The sequence below is a fragment of the Sitophilus oryzae genome, unplaced genomic scaffold, assembly GCF_002938485.1.
Source record: "Sitophilus oryzae breed Bouriz unplaced genomic scaffold, Soryzae_2.0 scaffold_165_pilon_pilon, whole genome shotgun sequence".
NCBI lineage: Eukaryota > Metazoa > Arthropoda > Insecta > Coleoptera > Curculionidae > Sitophilus > Sitophilus oryzae.
The window spans coordinates 258,582-281,513 of NW_022146347.1; the positions used below are offsets into that span (position 1 = coordinate 258,582).

Here is a 22,932-nt window from a genome sequence, read left to right on the forward strand (position 1 = left end):
TTCAAGGAACTGGCGGACGGTACGCGCGGACGCTCTGCTCCATCTGAAAGCGCTGTTATTTTGCTATTACTTTTTATCTATACTAAGCAGTAGGTACATAGTGTAAATAGTACTATCGGTTTTTTGTCATCTCTTTATATTCATTTAGCTCCTCGATTAGCTTCCGATTTTCAGCACTATGAGTTTTTTTTCCCTATGTACTACTTTATGCATAATCAAGGGTACTATACTGACTTATAGTTGAGGGTTGAAACCTTTGGTGTTACCAACCAAACCAAACCAAACCAAACAGCAAATTAAAACACTAGTTTACCACAATACACCAAAACACTTTACTTTTGCACTGGACGCGGGTTTGGCTAACCATGTTAGCATCATTAGCAGATGATTAAAACTCTGCTGATGATGCCGACACTGTTAGCGAAACGCGCGTCCAGTGCAAAAGTAAAGTGTTTTAATGTATTGTGGTGAATTATGGTAACTGTCCTAGTTATCGTCACATTAAGGGAATATCTCAGTTCAGTTAGCTATAAAATCCGAATTATTAGTATAAGGATTACAAGAAAATTACACTAAGGGATATTTTTATTTAATATTTAAATAAAACTTTAATAACTTGACCGATATTTTCGCTTTTTATTTTTATTCGTCGATATTTTCACTTTTCCCAATTTTCGTCATATCTTTATATGTGTTATTTCACACAAAAAACATTGTTTTTACAAAAGTTTATTTAGGAAATACGACATATTGCAAAAAATAAAACATAAACAATTAAATAATTAAAAAAAATAAGCATACAAAATAAAATTTTAATTAAGAATATCTCGGATATCAGCTCAAAAATAATAGTGTAGTAATAATTAGTGAATACAAAGTATTAAACATTTTTATAAAAAAAAACAGTAACATCATATTAGTAAATAAATACCTTTTAATTAGTAATTAAACTTTTAAGCTGAGAAATTAGTTTTACTGTGGCATATCAGTTTAACATATAATGTCAGGTATATCAATAAGATATTAATATCATAATCAGGTATATCAAAAACATCTCTTTTCTTTTTTTTAGTTTTTGTAACAATATTCCTTTTAATATAGTCCAAAATATCTTCCGAACCCTAATATTTCGCATTTTTAAAATCACAGGTATTTTACAGGAAGCCTATATTAATATGGCTTACATTTTAATGGCCTAAATTCCGTCGCAGACATCCAGTTTTCGTGATCCATTTTTAATTGATAATTTAAGGTAGAATTAATGATAAAAGTGGGTGACGAAAATTGGTCACATTAAATAGCGCATCATCATACTGCCATTTATAGAAAAAAAAATATTGAATTACAGAAAAATTAGTTTTATACTGAATAAAATATCTTTGCCTACAATGGCCCAATCTTCGTCAATGGTGACGATAATACGGCACGTTCCGTTGCGACGTGTCCCGAAAACCGTCACCCACTTTTTTTATTCATATTATAGAAAAAAGCATACTTTTTATATGAATACGTGTAATAAAAAACCTTTTACACTAGTAATTAATTATATTTGAACCTTAGTATACTAAATTACATTATTGTGAAAGAAAATCAGGAAGACTGTTGCTCTGCGTAGCTTATAAGAAATGTGTGGATTCTCGTCAACGTCTAACTTCTAACTAAGCTGAATAAATTAGGCAAAGAAAACAAAGTCCTCCTACACTGGGTGCCTGCTCACCAAGGGATAGAAGGCAATGAAAAAGCAAATAATCTAGCTAGGAAAGGAGCGAACACTCCACTAACTGGACCAGAACCGTTCTGCTTTCCAAGTGGTAACCAACTCAAGGCGGAACTCAAGAACTTGGAAGATTCCATCCGCAACCTGGAATGGAAATCTTGCAATGGTCTAAGACACTCGAAGAAGTTTCTGAGGGCTTATGATCAAGAAAAATCACAGATCTTCCTGGGTCTGAGTAAGAACAATCTTCGGATTGTCACGGGGTTTTAACAGGACACTGTCTCCTCAATGAACACCTCAGTAGATTGAAACTAAGAAGAAACGGCGAATGCAGATTCTGTGGGGAAGATGGGGAAACACCAGTACACCTCATCACTGAGTGCGCCGAGACGACAACCATTCGTGCCATGAATTTTGGTACGACTGATATTGGAGATGGAGAACTACCCTCTATAAAACCGTCCCAGATACTGGCTTTTGTCAAAGCCCTGGGACTGTATGATGAGTTATGATTCAAGAAAGGGGGACACAATGGATCTGTAAGGTCGAAGTGATTAACCCCCCTCCCACTCATTCTAAATTCTAAAAAAAAATTCTAACTTCTAACTAAAATAGTCGTTATTCCACGTAAATGAAGTGCGCCATTTAAAAAAAAATATGTATTGCAACGTTTCCAAATATATAAACAACTATTTCTTAATTTCTTAATTTTTTAAAAAATATGGGAATATGACGAGAATTAGGACAGTGACGGTAACAGGGCATTTACAATAGTGCTTTATTTTGCTACTATATACTGACTAAAAAAGTGCCTACAGAAAACTGACTATGCTGTTGATAACAAAGTTAATTTTCTGGTCAGTACATTTATGTTATGTATATAAGCATAGTTCTAAAATTATATTGCGAAATAATAATAATTAGCCATAAACTACCAAACAAACACATTTGAATAATTAAATTATATTTCAAATGAATAACAACTCATTTCTGGCTCATAGCCTAAATCATAAAACTACATAAAATTACCGGGTATATTTTGTTTATTGCCTATAAATTAGCATAATTTATTTATGCATTTTATCATCTTTACTACCACCGGTGATTAACATTGTTGCTCTTTAAAGGTTACTAACCTTCGCAATTTCGTATCAACGCTATAGTAAATATAGAGAAATTATAGGTAGTAGAGAGCTCAAAGGTTCTATTATCTGATTATGTCCCCTATTAAACGTTGCATAATTCCACTCAAATTATTATTATCTATGTGATATTGAACCGCCTGCTTGTTTAAATAACGAATTTAATGATTTATTATGTCTCTATTATTTTGTTTAGGTATCCCGAAGCGACAGATCGCGTTACGTAATATGTAACATAAACCGTATCGGTATAGCCTGTAATTTTACGATAAACTGTTCTTGTATTATTACTCTTTTTCTACATTTTATATTTAAAAATTTAGTTTTTTTCTTGTTTCATCATCAAATAATTAACAGTTAAAACAGTTTACCTTCGTTTATTATTAAAGTGACATAAACATAACTTACTGTAATACATTTACTTTTTTAACTAGAGTTGCCAGAGTCCTTAATACTGGACTTAGGTAAGTTGTCCCGAATCCCGAAAAAGTCATTATACTATCACAGAAAGCGACAATCAAATGTTATAAAGTTCACAAAGTAAAAAAATATACACTTATGCTATACAGGGTGAGTCTTAAATAAGTGCAAATATTTTCAAGGCTGGTAGATCTCAATAAAAGAAACATATTTTCTCTTTGCCATTTTTCAAATAAGTCCAAAATAACCGAGTTATTTAAGTTTGAAAATAAAAAAAAATGATTTTTTTGGAAAAATTTTGAGAGCCACCGAATTATTTTCTGTATTTGCATCCCTTTTAGTGCCGTAATCATAAAGAAAAGCTGTAACTATGGTAATATCAGAAATTAAGAAATTATACCGTGGGAAAATTTGCAGTGAACAGGCAGTTCTAAAAAGTTTTTGAAAAATATACAGGGACATTTAAAAAAAATGCACGATTTTCAACATCTTTTTTTGTAAAAAAAACCTCATAGACGTGTTCCTGGGGTCGAAATATACCACCCCTGAAAATATTTGCGCTTATTTAAGACTCACCCTGTATACTGGGTGTCCCAATATTCCGTGGACATAGAACTAGTACGTATTTTTGGAAGGTTTGGAATTTTCAAAATAAGTTCATTGGACACAATTTACCTCTATACAAAAGTGCTTTGTTTATCCGCTAGAGGGCACCAAACTTTCAAAAAATAAACACATTTTTTCAGATGTTTTAAGAACCGTTATTCCGATATGAATGAGATTTTGGGTGTCTATATTTTGCTAAGTGCTTTAACATTTGACTTTCACAAAAATCAAGAAAAAGTATGGGAAGGGTGAAAACTACCCTCACCCCTACATAAATTTAGTATAAATATTTTCCAACTTCACCGACGACTGATTTTTTTTTTCGTAAAATAATGCTTCTAGTATTTACTATATTTTTATCTAAAATAAATGCCTTTATTGTCAAAAAAAATTGACAATTTGTAGACAAAGGTCAAGTAAACAAACAAAAGAGAATACAAAACAAGTATGAAAATTACATTATCAGTCCTATTGTTTAAAATAAAACATTTATAAATGTTTACAATGTCAAAGAATAAAAAAATAAAAATAAGATTCAAAAATATTTAGTAAGTTTATAGTAAATATAGTTTTTTTCACATAGTAAATATAGTTATAGTTATCTCATGTAGAAAAACGGTATATCGTTTTTAAGAAAAAATTTTTGGAGAATTTATTTTTCCAAAGCAGACCTACAAAATATACAGGGAGTTCTAATATTCCGTGGTTCTAATATTCCGTAAAATAACTACGTATTTTTGGATCAAAATAAGTTAATGTCACATAATTTACCTTTATACAAAAGTGTTTCGTTTGTCCGTTAGAGGCTTAATTTTTTTTTAAGCTTATTATGAAATATAATTTGTGATACTAACATAAAATTCCATATTTTACCAAATAGATTATTAGAGCATAATAGATTTTATGCGCCTCCATAGATCGATGTGACAAAAAAAACATTTTTTGTAAGTCAGCTTTGGAAAAATATATTTTTTCCTCAAAAAGTATGCACGGTGGCGTTTTTTTACAAGAGACAAAAAATGTAATAAATACTAGAGGGACCATTAAACGAAAAGAATTTGGCCTTCGGTGCAGTCGGAAAATATTTATACTATAATTTATTTAGGAGTGGGGGTAGTTTTGACCCTTCTCGTACATTTTCTTGATTTTTGTGAAACTCAAATGTTAGCATAACGTAGACACACTTAGCAAAACATAGACACCCAAAATCTCATTCCAATCGGAAAATATGTCTACCGGACCATGCTAAAATATGTGGGGGTTTCTATTTAAAAAAAATTAAGATGGCGTCGTATCTGTCAAAATTGACGTTTTCAAAAATTTTGATGTAGAGAATCGGCATCCTCGCGAAAAACTACATTAGAAAATCTTTCTACTATCTTTAAATACCAAACAGGAAAATTATAAATCGAGTGAGACACTTAAAATGATGTCCCTGTACATATGTTATTTCATTTTGTACTATATTTTCTTAAAGTTTATATTAATTGAACCCATTTTTGTCTAGATTAGTTTAATAATACATAATATAATGTATAATGAAATAAAAATTCGTTATTTTTTAGTTTTTGTATGTTTTTTAACTTTTTAGAAGGCGTAGTCCTACAGACTACCCCGGCGCGCGGCGCCGGACGGTTTATGATACCTATTACCGGACCAGTTAAGGGTTAACATAGCCATGGCACTCTAGATTGACATTTAAAATTCGATTTCTTTTTAAGCGAAAATGTCAAAAGTTGACATACGATATAACATTCTATTCAGAGAGTGCCATTTTCTATCGAATAAAGTAAAAAATACCGAGGGTGCTATTTAAAAATCAAAAGTTGTAGTCATTTCCGGTGAAACAGGAAGTGGCCAAAAACAATTGAATACGTCAATCAATCCTAATTTATGTCATATATTAACATACCAAATCTCATTTTTTTATCTGAAATAAAGAAAATTATAGGGGTGAGCCACTTTTGAGACGCACCCGGTATAAAAATAGATTTCAACCTTCTTAAGGCCAACTGGCAGTAAGTAAGGCAGTAAGCGCCATTAAAAAATAAAGAAGAGTACGGGCTAAGTAAATGACGTCTAGGGCTTGACCTGGCCAAAATTGTCATCGATTTACATTCCCTAGCCGCCCTCGATGCCGTTTTTTTTTCGATCGTATGGTAGTTATGTCCAATGTGTAAAGTATTTTTCTTTTGATCCAAAATACTGGCATCATGTCATCAAACCGAAAAACTCTCGTGATTTTCACTATAGATAATCTCCGCAGTGAAAATATTTATATAGTCAGATACGTAAACAAGGTAAAGATACTTAACAGTATACTTACTTCAAACAACCTTACGACAAGAAACGATATAATCTCGAGGATCTATGTCGTGAAAATGTTAAATTGACTTTGAAAATGTCTTCTATACGAGGCACCGGGCACGAAAACGTCATTAAGATAAAAGGAAAGAGGTGAAATGGACTCGTTAACATTTGATTAACCGACGACATCGACGAGTGATGAGTGAAAGTGCCGATGAACTATCAAAATCGGAAGATGTTTCTCTCAACGCGTCACTTAACAGGAGTTCGCAAGGAAATGTCAGCCCCAACGAGTTCAACGATGCTTATAACGCCTGGAGTAAGTATTTTAAGAGTAACTACAGGGTATTTCAAAAACCATCTCGCTTTCTGGGCCTGAAGATGGGAATTAAATAAATCCCGAAACATGTCGCCCTAATTTTAAATCAAATTAAATTTTGAAATAAACATCCTAAAAGAGTGTGAGTTTCTTGAGTCCATTACCCCTCGTCAGAGGTTTTACATTGATATGTACTCACACTGGGTTGGAGAACGTTTAGTTAAAAAAACTGGCGCCGGGAGGCACGTATAGCCGCCCATACTAAAATATGTTAATAAAAAGTTGGTAGGCAGTTCTTTTAGTTTCAAAGTAAAGGAATATTTCCAATTTTTTTTTATCTCAAAAACTGCGACTTTGACTGATTTTGATGTTATTACAAATTTTGTTGCAAATATTATTCCTAATCTTAAATTGAAAACCGCGTTTCGTTAGCTACTGTAATTTTGGAGTTACGATTATTATTTTAAAATTTTTAACCCCCTCCTATACCCCCTTACCAACCCCCCACCCCCACCAAAAACTAATGGCCAGATTCTCGGGTGCCACAGTATTTTTGTGCCAAATTTGTTTAAAATCGGTTTAGCGGTTTTTGAGTTATCGTGTTACAGACGGACAGATAGACAGACAGACAGACACCAAGAAAATATTTTGTATTTAGGTCATTTATGACCCAAATGCCTCATTTTGAGTGAAATTAAAAAACTGTTTTTTTTCGATCTTAATAGCCTACCATACCTGTTGGTATGGTCGGTTAAAAATTAAATGACTGGGCGAAAAAAACTAATCTACTATGTGAATTAATTACTAACAGCGTTTTCAGATGGAGCGGAGCGTCCGCGACGGACCGTTTGCGACTTCGAGCAAGTACCATGAGTTCTTCAGTACCATGCTCCGTCCGGATATAGCTCATCCGGACGGAGCATACGCGACCCATGTGAAATCGTTCATATAAACTCATGATACTTGCTCGAAGTCGGAAACGGTCCGTCGCGGACGCTCCGCGCCTACTGAAAACGCTCCATCTGAAAGCGCTGTTAGTAAACTAAACAGCAAACTTAAGAAAAAAGTATTTTAGTTAGCATAATAAATTGTCGTTCAATTGCCAAGGAATCATAATTATTTCAGAAATAAAGATGACTTGTATTGATACGGTCACTATTCACTATAAATGTTGATAGGTAATTGATTATAAAAACATTATAACAAAATTGTTGAATCGGTGCTTCCATAAACACTAGCTAAAATAACTGGCTTAGTTTATATAAGATCTCACCACTTTTTGTAATGGAAGCGTCACCAGTCAATGGTTTAGAGGGAAGCAAGTCTAAGCTACAATCTAACTGGAGGGTGGAGGAAGTACAAACTGGGAGTCTGACAAATAAAATTTCTAAACAAATTGTTTGTATTTATTAAGAAAATAGAATAAACATGTAAAATAAGTTTACTAAAACAAAGTTCAATAAAACAAAGTGGATTTTTTTTATTTCTCGAAAACTTGGCGTTTGAAGCAATTTTTAAATCTTAAAAAATGGCAGATCCGCCTCCTTGTAGACTTGGCATTTTTTACATCTTGTAAAATGTATAATGCTTCAGATGGGGGTTTATTACCGTGACCTTACAGATCTATCGTGCTTCCCCCTTCCTTGGGTTACGAGTTATAACTCATTATACAGTCTCAGGGCTTGAAAAAGCCAGTATCTGAGACAGCTTCACAGAAACTAGTTCACTATCTCCGATATCAGTCGTACAAAAGTTTATGAATGGTTGTCGTCTCGGCACACTCAGTGATGAGGTATTCTGGTGTTTCTCCAGTTTCCCCATAGAATCTGCATTTACCATTGTTTCTTAGCTTCAATCTACTGTTCAAAGTTTGTTGATGAGAGTCTCATCAACATCATCTGAGATCATCTTTTCTCTCATCATGAGACAGTGTTCTGTTATAAACCCCGTGACAATCCGAAGATTGTTCTTACTTAAATCAAGGAAAATCACGGTCAAAAAATTTTTCTCGGACATAAGTTCTGAGAAATTTCTCAGGTTCTTGAGTTCCGCTTTAAGTTAGTTTCCACAACGGTTCTGGTCCAGTTAGTGGAGTATTTGCTCCTTTTCTAGCTAGATCGTTTGCTTTTTTTTATTACCTTCTATCCCTTGGTGAGCTGGCACCCAGAATAGAAGGACTTTATTCTCTTTGCCTAATTTGTTCAGCTTCTTTAGGCGTTCTTTGACCAACTTCGAATTGACTGTTACTGAGTTGATCGCTTTTATGCTGCTTGACTATCGGATAAGATGGCTATTTTCTGTTTCCGATCGTTCCTATCTACGGTAAATTGTACGCATCTTTCGATAGCGTAGATTCCTACCTGAAAGATGCTGGGGTGTTTTACATCTTATTTTATCTTTCAGGAAGGTAATCTAATAATACCACAGATGAAATCTAAATATTTCATACAAAACAAACAATAATAATTATCAAACGACGCGACGCGTGTATTTTTAGACCAACCATTACTCAACCGGTATTATCTACCCCATTCTCCTATTTCACAAACAATTTGCAACGTCAAATGGTTAATAGTTTTCGTGATATATAAAACCGGGCATGTGCGTGAAGGTATGACTATCTGATAGAGCGGATCGAGTGCGAGAAATATGTTCTTGCTTTGCTTCGAACTAGGAAATCTAGCTTCTATCGCGGATTAAATATCTCAATTTTTGTTCAGAAATGACAGAAACGCATTGGATAATTATTCGATGTTATACAGGATGACTCTGACTGAGCTTTCATTAGAAGTTTGCAGGGAACTGGAATGTCTAGATCGGAGTAGTCAACATTTCAAAAAATAATTTCGAAATGATGTCTTGTCCGGAAATGCCAAAAAGAGGTTTCTGCAACTTTTTAAATTAATAACCATAATTTTTCTAATACGTTTAAATTTTCTGTTAAAGACTCCCTTGGTCTTGGTCTTGCAATAAGTACCCTTAGGGCCGTATTTATAGTCAAAACGCGACTTCAGTCACGAGATGCAATCCTTTTATAGTCGCCACTTCGATCTAAATCGCGATTTCGAGATTTCAGGACGCTGTTTGACCGATTTTGTGACTGTCATTTTGGAGACTATTATTTTGGAGACTATCATTTTGGAGTATCTTAACCTAAATCTTTTTTGACAGTTAAATCAAAAATCGAAATCTGTTACAAATCCCTAGTAAACAAAGTAGAGTCATTTTGAGTGATATAATATAAACAGTTTTAAGTATGTTAGAAGAGTTTAAGGATATGAAGAAAATCTTCTTCGAGTTCCAAAAAGCTATATCCGGGATGCAGGAAATCTAATAGAAATGTTTAGCGAGGAGAAATTTATACGCCGATATATGTTTAACAAGGCTACAACCACAGAAACTATTTTACCTCTTGTAATTATTGAAGACTTGCGAAAACCTACAAATCGTGGTTTACCCATTCCTCCCGATATTCAATTATTAATTTGTTTACGTAACTGTATATAAGAAACTTGTAATAAAAGTAAAAACAAACGAAATCCCGTCAAAAAATTTGACTAATATCCAAATCTGTCCAAAAATCTTCATTGATTCATTTATTTTCAAAAAATGTCCAAATCTCTTCATTTTGACGATTTTTTCTTATACCTTTTATCATTTCTAATGGATAAAAACAAATTCCCTAGATTGACCATTTGAGACTGGAATCTCAGCAAAATATCGACTGTAAAACGACCTCAGTTGCAAGAGCCCAAGACGATCCCGGTCGAAATACCGGTTCGAGACTTGACTATAAATACGGGTCTTAGTCTTGATGTTGCAGGGTCCAGTCTTGGTTTTAGTCTTGGGATTGCTGGAAGGCTCTTTTTAAGTCTGGAAAAATACCCTGCAAAAGCGAAAACACTCCTCGAAAAGGGGAAGAGTAAAGGAACCAAGAAACAATCTGGCGCATCTCCACCAAAGGGCAAGAGAGAGAGACCGAGAACCCCTCACCTCTGCTCCGACAAGAAGAGAAAAAGCCAGGATTGAAAGCCTTCCAACACCGGGAGGCAACCAGGGACGAATCACCAACTTTGCCGGAACTTCGATGTAAGGACATCGAGTTAACGAGCCATCAACTCGAGAGAAGAGAGCCATGGCCAGGTCCTCACAATAGGGATTGACCTCAATTTCAAAGAGGCGATAGATAAATAGGAATATATCCTTTATTAGAGATTCGGGACAACACCAGTATCAGGTCTATGGAGAGACCAAGTTAAAGAGGTGGAGAAAAAATTGGAGACAGATCCTCTAGCCTCCACCTCTCGAGTACCTCAGCCGGAAACAAGCTCCTCGACCGTGAAGGGCACGGAGCACTAAGCTCCAACCGTGGAAGGGTGTATACCCTCGTAGGAAGTAGATACCCACTCCTCGGGGAATGAACATCTTTTGTTAGAGGAGGATAGGAAATACCCTGTCCCCTCCGCAATTGTTTAAACTCAAGAAAAGGGGACACAATAGATCTTTAAGGTCTCGGTGATTAACCCCCCTTCCACTCATTTTACATTCTAAAAGATAGTATCCTGATGTTAAACTTATCTGGTATACTATATTACTTTGTAAGTATATCAAAACCACAGACGTAAAAAAGATATTTTTAATTTTAATTCAATTGCACATGAAACACGTTCAATCGGATTTAAATTGTATATTTTTCAAGGCGCCATGTTGTGTAATGAACTGAAATTCTTGAGATGTATAGAAGCCCATACTGGCTGCGAAAAGACTTATAAATCGAAGAATACGAAATAATTGACGGCAATTTATCAGCGTTGGCTTTGATGGTGTGCTTCGACGTCAGACTATGGTTTACGATTACTTTTTCAAAATAAAAGAGAGGTAGTTTAGTAAGAATGACTTATAGTGATATTTATTAAAAACCGCTTTGATACAAGCCATGGTAAATGTATTATTTTAAAAATAAATATACCGAGTGATAGTAATAAAGAAATCATTAACAACGGCCATTTGATTGATTTTTGTGAGATAAATTTGTAAGTTCGTTTAAAATATACTTTATAAAAAATCATACTTCTTATTAAAAATCAATTGAATATCATTTTCAAGTAGAAAAGAAGTAGAAAAAAGTAAAGTATTTTAAGTTAACGTCTTCTTTTTTGCTATTAAGGCTAATCTGGATGGGGCTTCTTTGTTTAAACTGAATCCGAGCCGCAGTCCTCGGCCATATCGTTGTCAATGGCCTACCAACCTCTTACGAGATATCCGATCTCATCCGGTCTCGAACCGGCATGAATGAGCAGTGTATGTCAATAGATTTTACACTCTTGCTATCGAACAACAGTACGACAGAGTTTCCAGACGGTCACCCGTCCATCCACTCGCCTCGTTTAACCTCGCTTGACTTGTAACTTTGGTGCTTCAACGTAGCTTTCGAATAAAATACTTTGTGATTTAGATTACATTGTACAGGGTCTCCCATTTTAGTTGAAATCATACGGTATCTCCGTTATTAGTAAAGATAGGAGGATGCGGTTTGCACAAACCTGTCCCACTTTTTGGTCAAACGGAAGATGCTGTCAACAAAATTTTCAAAGCCCCCTTCGTTTCTGAGCTACAGGGTCTTTTCAAAAATTTTGCAATTTGGGACAGCCCCCTTACCTCCGTTATTATGGATGATATTGAAAAGGTGAAAACTGATTCTTGTAGAACTTTTTACCTAGAATTCAGTGACGTAGTCTGTTTTTCTACGAAAAAAAGTTTTTTGAAGATATGAACTAAAGTTATGTTTTTTCAAATGGGACACCCTGTATATTTATAAATCAATGATCCGCCTTGCTATCTTCTCAAAAATATATATCACTCTATATATGTTCACTATTTACTGCAATATTTAAAATATACCATTTTCTTATTAGTAGGCCGTGATATATAACAAAAAATCAAAATGGTATTTACTAAAATAGTCACACAAATATTATATAATTTTATTTGGAATTGATATATTTTACTTTTGAACTGTTACCCCAGAATCTGAATATATTTTTCTTTTCTATAACGGAATTTATTATAACGGGATGGGTTTGCAAATATCGAAAAGCTTGCATTATTATAAGCATTTTCCAGGTGCTCGACATTGTGTTAGTTGCCACGATTCCACGATATATTTCATATTTCAAAAATCCCCAAAATCAGAAATCGAGAACGGATAAATCCGGGAATAAGGGAGTCCATCATATAGATCCATTGGTTCCAATTCATTGATTTGAGAAATAATAATTTTACAAAATTCTAATATTTTCGTTGTAAGTTAAGTTGGGAGGGAAAGCCCCATCTTGCTGAAAGTATGTTTCACGTAAATTAGCTAAAGGAATATTTAAAAGTCCCGATACGATAGCTTCCAAGATTTACAAACAGCGGTAGACAGTTAAGCTTCCCTAATATATAAAGAATATATTAGTGGCTTTGGTTGGCATTGAGATACAGGGGGTGTCCAAAATTGCAAAATTTTCAAAAAGACCCTGTAGCTCAGAAACGAAGAGGGCTATGAAAATTTTGTTTAAGGCATCTTTCGTTTGACAAAAAAGTGGGACAGGTTGCTGCAAACCGCACCCTTCTATCTTTATAGAGTTCTTTTTCTCAGAAGAAATAGTGACAACGCGTAGAATATATATGGTGTAAATAGCGATAATAGAATTTCTTTAGCTCATTGCATTGAAACAAATTAACAAAACCACATAAATTATACGTCAGTATAATGTACAGAATCATTAATATTTACAAATGCTCAACTTCCGTAATACTATCTATCCCATTGAAATAGTAGATATATGACTCATAGAGATTTTGATCTTGTATTATTAATATTCAGAGCGATCTAAAATATTTATGGTTCAGTAAGCTTCGGAGGATGACAAATAAATAATTTCTATAGGGAAATTGTATTAAGTAGAATTTATTGAAGTGTCAGTAAATGACAGATATTTTTTCGAAATATGTTTGGACAAGTGGATGTAGTAAATTGGATTTTTTAATTTAAGAACATTTTACACAGCGTGTGCCAAATTTGAGATGTTATGATGTTGTCGACATTTTTTTTTAAATGACAACCTTAACTTTTTTGATTATTCTAAAAATATATAACTAGTAGGCAGAGATGTATTAGTCAAGGTATATCTGTATTGTATTTCAAATTTTTATTTCTATAAACACTAAGACAAACATTGAGGAGTTCAAAAAAAGAACAAAAAATGAATGTAGGAAAGGAACAGGAATGAATGTATACCGTGATAGTAAGACCTGTGATTATTTATGGAGCTTGTTACACAAAATTAGAACAAAATACAGCAAGGCAAAACCTGTGCAAAATGTAGAGACTGACATGCCTCTTCATCGCAGGAATAATGAGAATCTGTCCAACAGCAGCAATGGAAGTCATTATAGACCTAACACCACTGCACATTGTCATCCGTAGATAGTCCAAGGCAACAATGATTAGAGTGGTTATTGAGGGAAACAGGAAAAAAACAGGAACTTTTGCTAATTAGAAGAGATAAATGTTTGCTCATAGTAGATAAGGAACCATACCATAACGTGGTATACTGATGGCTAATTTCCGCCAGAGTAATTATAAATGTTCAACATGAGTTTCAGATCCATTTAGTGTAGTCAATTAGTAAATAGACAACATATTCATGATTTAATAAAAAAAAATATCTATTATTGTGGAAATATTGACAAAACTGGCTCCCAAAACTAATTCTGTCAATACAGTTTCATTAGCAGATCATTTCTTTCTACGTAATCTCCACTGCCTGAACCACCATCTACGACATTTCGACGTTTTTGATACATCTGAGTATTTTGTCAGTCATATTTATGCTGATTGTAAACAGTGTTCTCTAGCAACTGTTCGTAATTTTGAAAACATTTTATGTTTACGAGATCAACAAAAGACTAAACCAACAGAATGTATTCGTTTAGTAAAATGAAACTTGTGAACACAAGTGTCAGTTTCTGTCTTTTAGTGTTACTAAATCAGCCAGAATGCTTCAGGAAATCTGAGAGATGAGAACCCATTTTCAATAAAACTGATCAATATATTCATGCTTTCAGTTACAGTGAAGGCTAATTACAGTTAGTATACTCTTGTACATTTTGACTGACAAATACAAACTGAAGTTGAGGACGAATTTTTTTCGTTCAGTTTCCCAAATTTTGTAGAGTTATTGACAGAATTGGTTTCCAAAACTAAGTCCCCCTTCCAATATACTTGTAGTTTCATTGGCATCCACTTTATTTTTCCATAATATCCACTACTTGACCCACCATCTACAACATTTTAGTCGTTTTTGTTAAATCAATATATTTCGTAGCTCATAAGCTAATTGTATACATACTTTTCGAGAAATTGTTGGTATTTTTGTAGATATTTTCAACACAACCAGATCTACGAAAGACTAGATTAACTGAATGTATTTGTCTGGCCAAATAAAACGTATGAACACAAGCGCCATTTTACATCTTTCAGTAACATTGTTTCCGTGAGGTTGCTTCAGTTAGCAGTTTAGAGAATCACCTTATGGGTATTTAAATTATAGATACATGTCTGATTGTATCACAAAGTATTATTATAAAAACCAATGTCTGTGAACATTGGTTTTTGTAAAAATACTTTTTGAAAATTGCAATTACAAAAGGAGTTAACTTGTAATATTATTCTTTAATCCTTTACTGTAATGTTTAAAAAAATATGTATGGCTGTTTTAACAGCTGACAGTTGCAGCTAGTATGGTAGAGTAATAGCAAAATGTGTGAAATTTCTCATTTATATCACAAACCATAGGCAATATTTACAATATATTATAAGTACGGTATTTAATTTTCCACGGTTTTTAGAATAAATTATAATGAACCCAATTAATCTTTATCTATGTAACACGACAACATGTAGAGCGTAATATACGAATAACGATAGACATTCTTTAGTTTGTTGCATTGAAACAAATTAACAAAACCACCATAAATTACATAGCGGTCTCTACATTGTCATTAATATTTTCAGATGTCCTATATATACTTCCGTTATAGTATTCTATTGAAACTACTGATATATGGCCCATTGTAGATACTGGTCTTATAATAATAGATATTATTTTTACGTTCCTACAGTTTCAATAAGAAACAGACCTGAAAGGTATTGCTTCTGATTTAGTACGCTTGTCAGAAAACTAAACATCTGTGTCATTTAGGTGTTTTGATAGGGCTGGCAGTTAACACCTTATTTTTTGGTCGAAAAAAATAATTTAAGTACTTTAGTTCCAGTTTTAGTCGTACCTGGATTGTGTGGAATTTCTATTTTACTTTTCACCAAATCTGATACTAATGGAATTTCAGTCTTTGTGCAGACTTTGTGAGGTTATCCATTGAAAATACCCCCATTGCATTGGTAGGCTTTATTAGTGGTTTTCATATCGTGGAAATACTTGGATTGCTAAAGATATAATTATTGTTTGGTTTAAATTTTTAAATAATATTATTTTTTTTTTATTTCAAAGCCGTTAATCATTACGGAAAAGAACATTTTCTTTAAACTAGCGAGAATCAGAGTGGCTTATGTTATATTACATAATAGAGTGAATAATGGTAAATCCGTTCTGGTTCTTCTTTCTCTTTCCTTAATTGATTCAAGTCTATTCTAAATCAATATATTCTTCTTCCATTTCTTTCTCTACACCTTCTACCATTCTTGGATGTTCTTCTCAGCTAAAATTTTAAAGTAAGTTTTCCAGCCCTTTCCACGGTAAGTCATTTCTTCTTGGCCGTCCATCGGCCATAAGTACTGAAGGTTCTGTCGCTTGCTGCTGTTGACGATGGTAAATTTAAAATGTCCACAACCAACATACTTATTTTAGAGCCGGGCAAATGAAAAAGAGTAGAGCGGAAAAAAGGCAATATTGCCTGTATTACCGATCTTGCGGTAATATTAAGTAATATTACCAAAATTACCGGTAATATTATACCTTGCATCATTACCGCAGGGTATTTTTTAGTGTACTTAAAATTTTTTAGTAACGGATTTAAAGGATAATGGTAATTTTCATTAAGTTTTTATAAGGACCCATACAAAGAACATAACAGTAAGTTTAGAAAAATATTCCGGACTTCCGAAATGTAAAATTCCTTTAGCTAATACTATAAATTCCTTTAGCTAATTTACGGGAAATATACAAGATCAAGTCAGCAAGATGGGGCTCTCCCGAAACAACTTTGAAAATATTAGAATTTTGTTAAATTATAATTCCTAAAATGAGTGAATTGAACCAATGTACCCATATAATGGCCTCCCTGATACCCGGATTTGACCGTTCTCGATTTCTGATTTTGGGGATTTTTCAAATGTGAAATATATCGTGGCAACAACAACAATGTCGAATACCTGGAAAGTGCTTTAATAATGCAATCTAATAATGCAAGCTAATAATGCAAGCTTTTAGATGTTTGCAAACCCATCCCGTTAAAATAAATTCCGTTATAAAAAAGAAAAATATATTTAGAGATTCAGTGGTAACAGTACAAAAGTAAATTATATTAATCCCAAATAAAATTTTAATATGTATATGACTATTTTAGCACAAATTAACTAGAACAGATGCGAAAGAACACCGAATTACGCGTTCAGGTTTCTGTGACCTTCAGAAAGAGTTCATAGACAATCCGCATCAATGTATAGTTTGGGTTATTATTTGTTTGGGTGAAAATAATCTGCATCAATATGTTATCGAGGCATACAAAAAGGTCCACAGACTTCGAGACATACGAAAAATCAAGTCCATTTAGCGTGTGTCGCAATTTTCACACCTTAAAAAATTAGTTTTTTATAGCTATAGCAAACTGCAGCGACTATGAAAAAAGCTGTGTGATTTTCATAGAAAATAAGGGCACCTGTAATTCATTTGAGAATGTTATAAATCGCTAAAAGAGGTTTCAAATCTTTTGGATTTCTATTAATATTAAATAAATTTTATTAAAAATTGAACTAAAATTGTTAGTATCATTAAAAGATACATACATTGTTAAGATAACTTAAAATGAAAAACACATTTTCATGGCCACTTTTTCTGCTCTATAACTCTGTGTGATTAAATATTGACTCTGACGTTTCGGCTTCTGGCGACCATCATCAACTTAATTTTTCTAAATACGAACCTGATTTTTTTCTAAATTTAATTAAATCCTTTCATCACCCTTAAAACACTATATATAGTCACTTTGATATTTGCCGACGTTTCGTACAGAAAATTCTATCACCAGAATATTTTATGTAAAAAAAAACAAAAAAAAATAAAAATGCAATACGGCATTTTATTGAGCATCAAATTGCGCAACTTTGCCTCCATTTAACCGATCCTGTATCTCTTACGGTTTCCGAAATCCTAATGATGAGCGTCGAATTCGAGCCACCCTGTACACAGTATCTACAGATATTGTAAAATCGGCTTGTCTGCCAATCATACAACTCTACAAAGAACGAAAAAGAAAGATTACAGAAGATTCCTAGGAAATAATACCCAAAAACGATCATATTTAATACCTAAATATCTATTCGTAGCCCATACGAATCCTCAAAGGAACAATCATTACAGTTGAGGGTTGGAACCTTTGGTGTTACACAGCAAAATAAAAACACTAAATCACCACAATACACCAAAACACTTTTACTTTTACACTGGACGCGCGTTTCGCTAACCATGTTAGCATCATCAGCAGATGATTATAAACTCAAAATCAACAAACTCAAAAAAAACAATCATTATAATATACTTTATTTTTTTATTAGACAATTCCACTGGATTATTAAATTTAACAAGTGTTATTCAAAAGATAATGAATTGTATCTTAAATTCCATTATAATGTTATATTAGGTTATTCAAATACGCAGACGACCCCGCAACAGTGGTACCCATGGTACTCACACGGAGAACGTTATTGAATGAAAAAGCCCACTACTACGAACCTCTGTTATTTATGATATTGTAACTGTACAGGGGTTCTCTTTGCATAGGCCTAAAATAATATTTATGTTCTGTGGCTGACTTGTTTCTGTTGAGGCGGACAGAGCGCTCGGTACGTACCGGTCCATGTCCAATTCTAACACTCTGCATGTTGCCTTTTATAAGCCACAGCCCAGCACAGCCATGGCCTTAACGAATTACACAACGATTCACATTTAGAACCGAGACAAATTAATTAAGTTAAATAAAATGAAATCGCCCGCTGCGTAAGTTAATGCCTCGTTCACATGGCCTGCCGAGTAAGGCGAGCATTTTCACACATTTCGCCGTGCCTTTACGGGGCGCTAAGCGTAACTGCCACCTGTCAAAATAGATGACATAGATGTTCGCTGTTCGGACAAGCGCGGTGTAATCAGAAGAAATATATTATGAGCGCGCTTTGTAATAGATTCCTTCTTACTGTAGTGCAATCTTCTGGGGAGATGGCCATGGAAACAGACCAGTTAAAAATTATAAAACGTTACAGGGTTGAGAATTAAGCAAGACAAATTTCTCAGTTCATCTTTACTTGAATACAAATTTAGCTAACAAACAAAAATTGCTTAACCCTATCGTTTCAAAAACGTATTACTGTCTTTTAAACATTACAGTAGATAACTTTTAGACACTATTGTTTTAGAAGCATTCTCCACGAAGAAAAATACATTTTTGCATCCGTTGGAACCAATTCTAAAGCCAGTTATTCCGCTCGCTTGTTGGTATATTTAAAATTTTGTTTTTTTGAAGCTGTGCTGACTGCATTTTCTGGGGACTGGAACCTTTGACCACGCAGTTCATTCTTAGTTTTTGGAAATGTAAAAAATCCGTTAGCACTTAGATCGGGACTGTATGAAGGATGGTCCAACAATTCGATGTTTCCTTGCTTTAAAACCTCGATTGTTTTCGGAGCTGTATGGAAACTTGCATTGTCTTGGTGGAGGTTCATTCGTCGTTAAGAGTTAGTTTTTCAAAACTCAGCAATTACTTCTGGTAAACAAATAGATATGTACCAAGCAGTAACAGTTTAAAGAACTGTTACTGTTGATTATTTTAACAATACCTCTGCAAGATTAAATTTCTTGCAGAATTACACCAAGACGTATAACGATGCCGGATGGGACTGCCCTGTCCGTCATACCAGGCACCCTCTACTGTCTGTGGTCATGTATCACAGGCAGAGAGTGTGGGGGACTTTTGGCTTAACTGCCCGGACCAAGAGGAGACCTCACTAAAAGCCAAAATGCTACGATGCACTATGGTTTCTAGAAGCTACTTTTTTGGCCAAAATTAAACAACTTACATTTAATGAAAAATATTGACTTTAAATTTGTGTTTTTAATAAAATAATAAAAGACTAATAAAATAAAGTTATTTTTAATCTTCTCATTCAACGTGTGATTAACTTTTACCTATGAAGCATCTTCTGTATCTAGTTCCAAAAAGAAAGTTGATCAATCATCGAATTACTGCTGTCCAAAAAACAATCTTCTTAAAGAAATATCTTCTTGTTCTTCTTCATTTTGCATTTCTTCTTCTTCTTGCTCTTCCTCTTCGTATTCCTCTATCTTTTCAATGCTTCTCTTCAAATTGTTCTTCATTTAACTTCTTTTCGATAAAGTCAGGTACACGAAGTAGGTTAAGTACATCGGCAGGATAACTAAATTTACAAAGCAGCCGGCACAAGTAAAGTATTTTGCAGCCTGCACAAGTAAAACCCAATCCTGCTTATGTTCCTCGGAGACTTTTGAGGCCGTTCTGCTCTGGGTTCTGGAAGATTGCTCCGAAAAAGGTAATCGTGGGCGACCGGCAAATGATGTAGATGGGTTCATTTAACTCAAGGATAAAATCCTCCTTTAACCAGTCTTCATTTTATTATAAAAATAAATCTTTTATAAATTTATACAAAGGCGATTTATTTTTTTCCATTGTGCCTGATAGGTCTTAGATTATTCTGAAATGTATGTCTTACAAAATTTGAAACATACCCGTTTTTCTCAACTTTATCGGCCCCTTGTTGCCATTTTTTCAATAGATACATAGCTGAAAAAAAATTCTTTTTAAAAAAAGTTGCAGCTAGTAGCAGCCAATTTTTTCTTTGATATGTTGAGAAAGGATTGTTTCAAATTTTACAATAACATCTAGCATGGAAAAACATGGAGCATTTTTTATAAGTCAAACTAAACTTTTTAACTTTTTATTTCTGTCTTAAACTCATTATTTTTAATTAATTAAAAAATAATGGACGCTGATTCTTATGTGCAATTGTTAGTAATTTCTTAAAAATACATACCATAAAGTGTAAAAATAATAGTAATCCGTTTTTATATGCCACTGAAATATATCACTTAATATTAATATTCACCAAAACTCTTCCAAAAATAAACAACAACTGAATAGACACAAATACTTCACTAGAACGTCTAAATATAAATGCTGATAAGGAATAAAAATGAAAACTAAACAAACATATATGCATATGGTCTTCTTCATTTGTATATCTGCTTGCATTCCACTTACAAAAAAAAGTCCATATACAATGAGTCTAAAATATGTATTTTGGCTAAAAAATTAGCTTCTAGAAACCATAGTGCGATGGAGGGACCAGGTCAAAGGGATGTGTGGCTAGATAGAAGACTAGCCACTGGCTCTGTAGAAGTGGACCGACTAATCCTTCCGTTGTATCACCAGCTTTGCCAAAATAAGTAAAGGCATCGAGTTGGCGAGTCATCAACTCGAGGGAGGTGGTCAGGTCCTTACAATAGAAATTGTCCAAGGAGACAACAGAGAAAAAGAGATAGATCCGGGACAATACCGGTATCGGATCTAAGGAGAGACCAAATTAAAGAGGTCTAGAAAATGGAGATTGATCTTCCAGCCTCCAGCTCAAGAGTACCTCAGCCGAAGACAAGCTCCTCGATTCTGAAAGGCACGGAGGGCTAAACCACAAGCATGTATGTGCGTATACCCTCGTAAGAGGTAGATGCCCACTCATGGGAGGATGAACAGCTGTTGTCAGAGGAGGATAGGAAATACTCTGTCCCCTCTACAACAAGTTCCTCATGTATGATGACTTATAACTCAAGAAAGGGGGACATAATAGATTTTTAAGGTCTCGGTGATTAACCTTCCTTCCACTTATCCTACATTCTACATTTCGTTTATCTAATCGATCTAATCGAAATGTATTAAATTGTTAATGATAAAAGCAATGGAAGTTTAAAATCACTGTTTTATTAGTAAACACCCTAATATTTTTCAAAAAATACGATAATAAATCCTTTAAAATTATATAGCATATTAATGCTTCGAAACAAATTAGTTCAGAATCATTAACAAATGATTTTTCAACATATTTTGTCGAATCATACGGTATATATGCAGGTATTTATTTTAATTCATTGGCATCAGAACACTAGACATTCAATTCTACGGTCGGATAGACATCATACTGTGCAAAGAACAACCTCTAACAAAATAGATATAAATTATGGCAAAACGTATTTAATTCCCCGATAGATACCTCGAAAGAGAAGAAAAAATCGTTATATAGAAGCTTCGTTCTTCCATTTCATTAAACGCTGATAAATTCTTGATTGGTTCTTTTTACCTATTTACCTATAAATTTAGCTGCGAGGCTGATACTTTATCTGCCATTTAGAAAATGCTAAAATAAACCAGCTCTCGGAGATGGACGTCTTTTATATGAAAGTACTTACGTACTTTTTCAGATAACTCAGAACGTGAGTAGTTAAATTAAAGGTTATTGAAACTATAATTGGCTGGATTTTTTTCCCGATCAGTTATCTTAAGTTTTATTCTTAAAAATTGTTATACAGTTGTTGCTGGGAATATCAGTATTGGAAAGGAAATAAAAATAATTGTTGCAGTTATCTTGTGGGAATATTCGCATTAAAAGATGAAGTGAAATAGTTACATGCACGGAGAATTGCTTAATCTCTAGAAAGTATTTGTAATTTTAATGGTTAATACTTTGAATAAAAATATTAAGGAGGGAGCATATCAACAAACTGACGTGGTGTATGATGTCTAAACTTGGATTCCGGTTCATCAGTGCCGTTCTAATTTTATTTCAAACGTTTAAAAATATAATTTTGGGTAGACTCAATAATATGTTGGTTTTGTTTTACATTGTCAATAAATGTTATTAGTTATTAAAATTGTGGAAAAAATATGTTAGTGTTAACCAATTTAGTCCAGTAAATGAAGGTTGAAACCACGGTCTAATTCGTCGACCGGGACTTTTCAGGCTTATTGTGTACCTTGTGGGGAGTAGTTTTAAGGAAAAAACACCGTCCTTGGACATCTTTGTCCGAAAAAATGGCCCCAAATGGCCCACAAATTAGTTTTTT

General features: G+C 33.8%; 1 protein-coding gene across 1 annotated transcript in view; it reads left to right on the top strand.

Moving 5' to 3' along the window:
* LOC115880875 (ras-related and estrogen-regulated growth inhibitor-like) overlaps positions 1–22,932 on the top strand; it is a 404,377-nt gene that overhangs the window by 206,177 nt on the left and 175,268 nt on the right. The gene's annotated exons all lie outside the window — the stretch shown is intronic.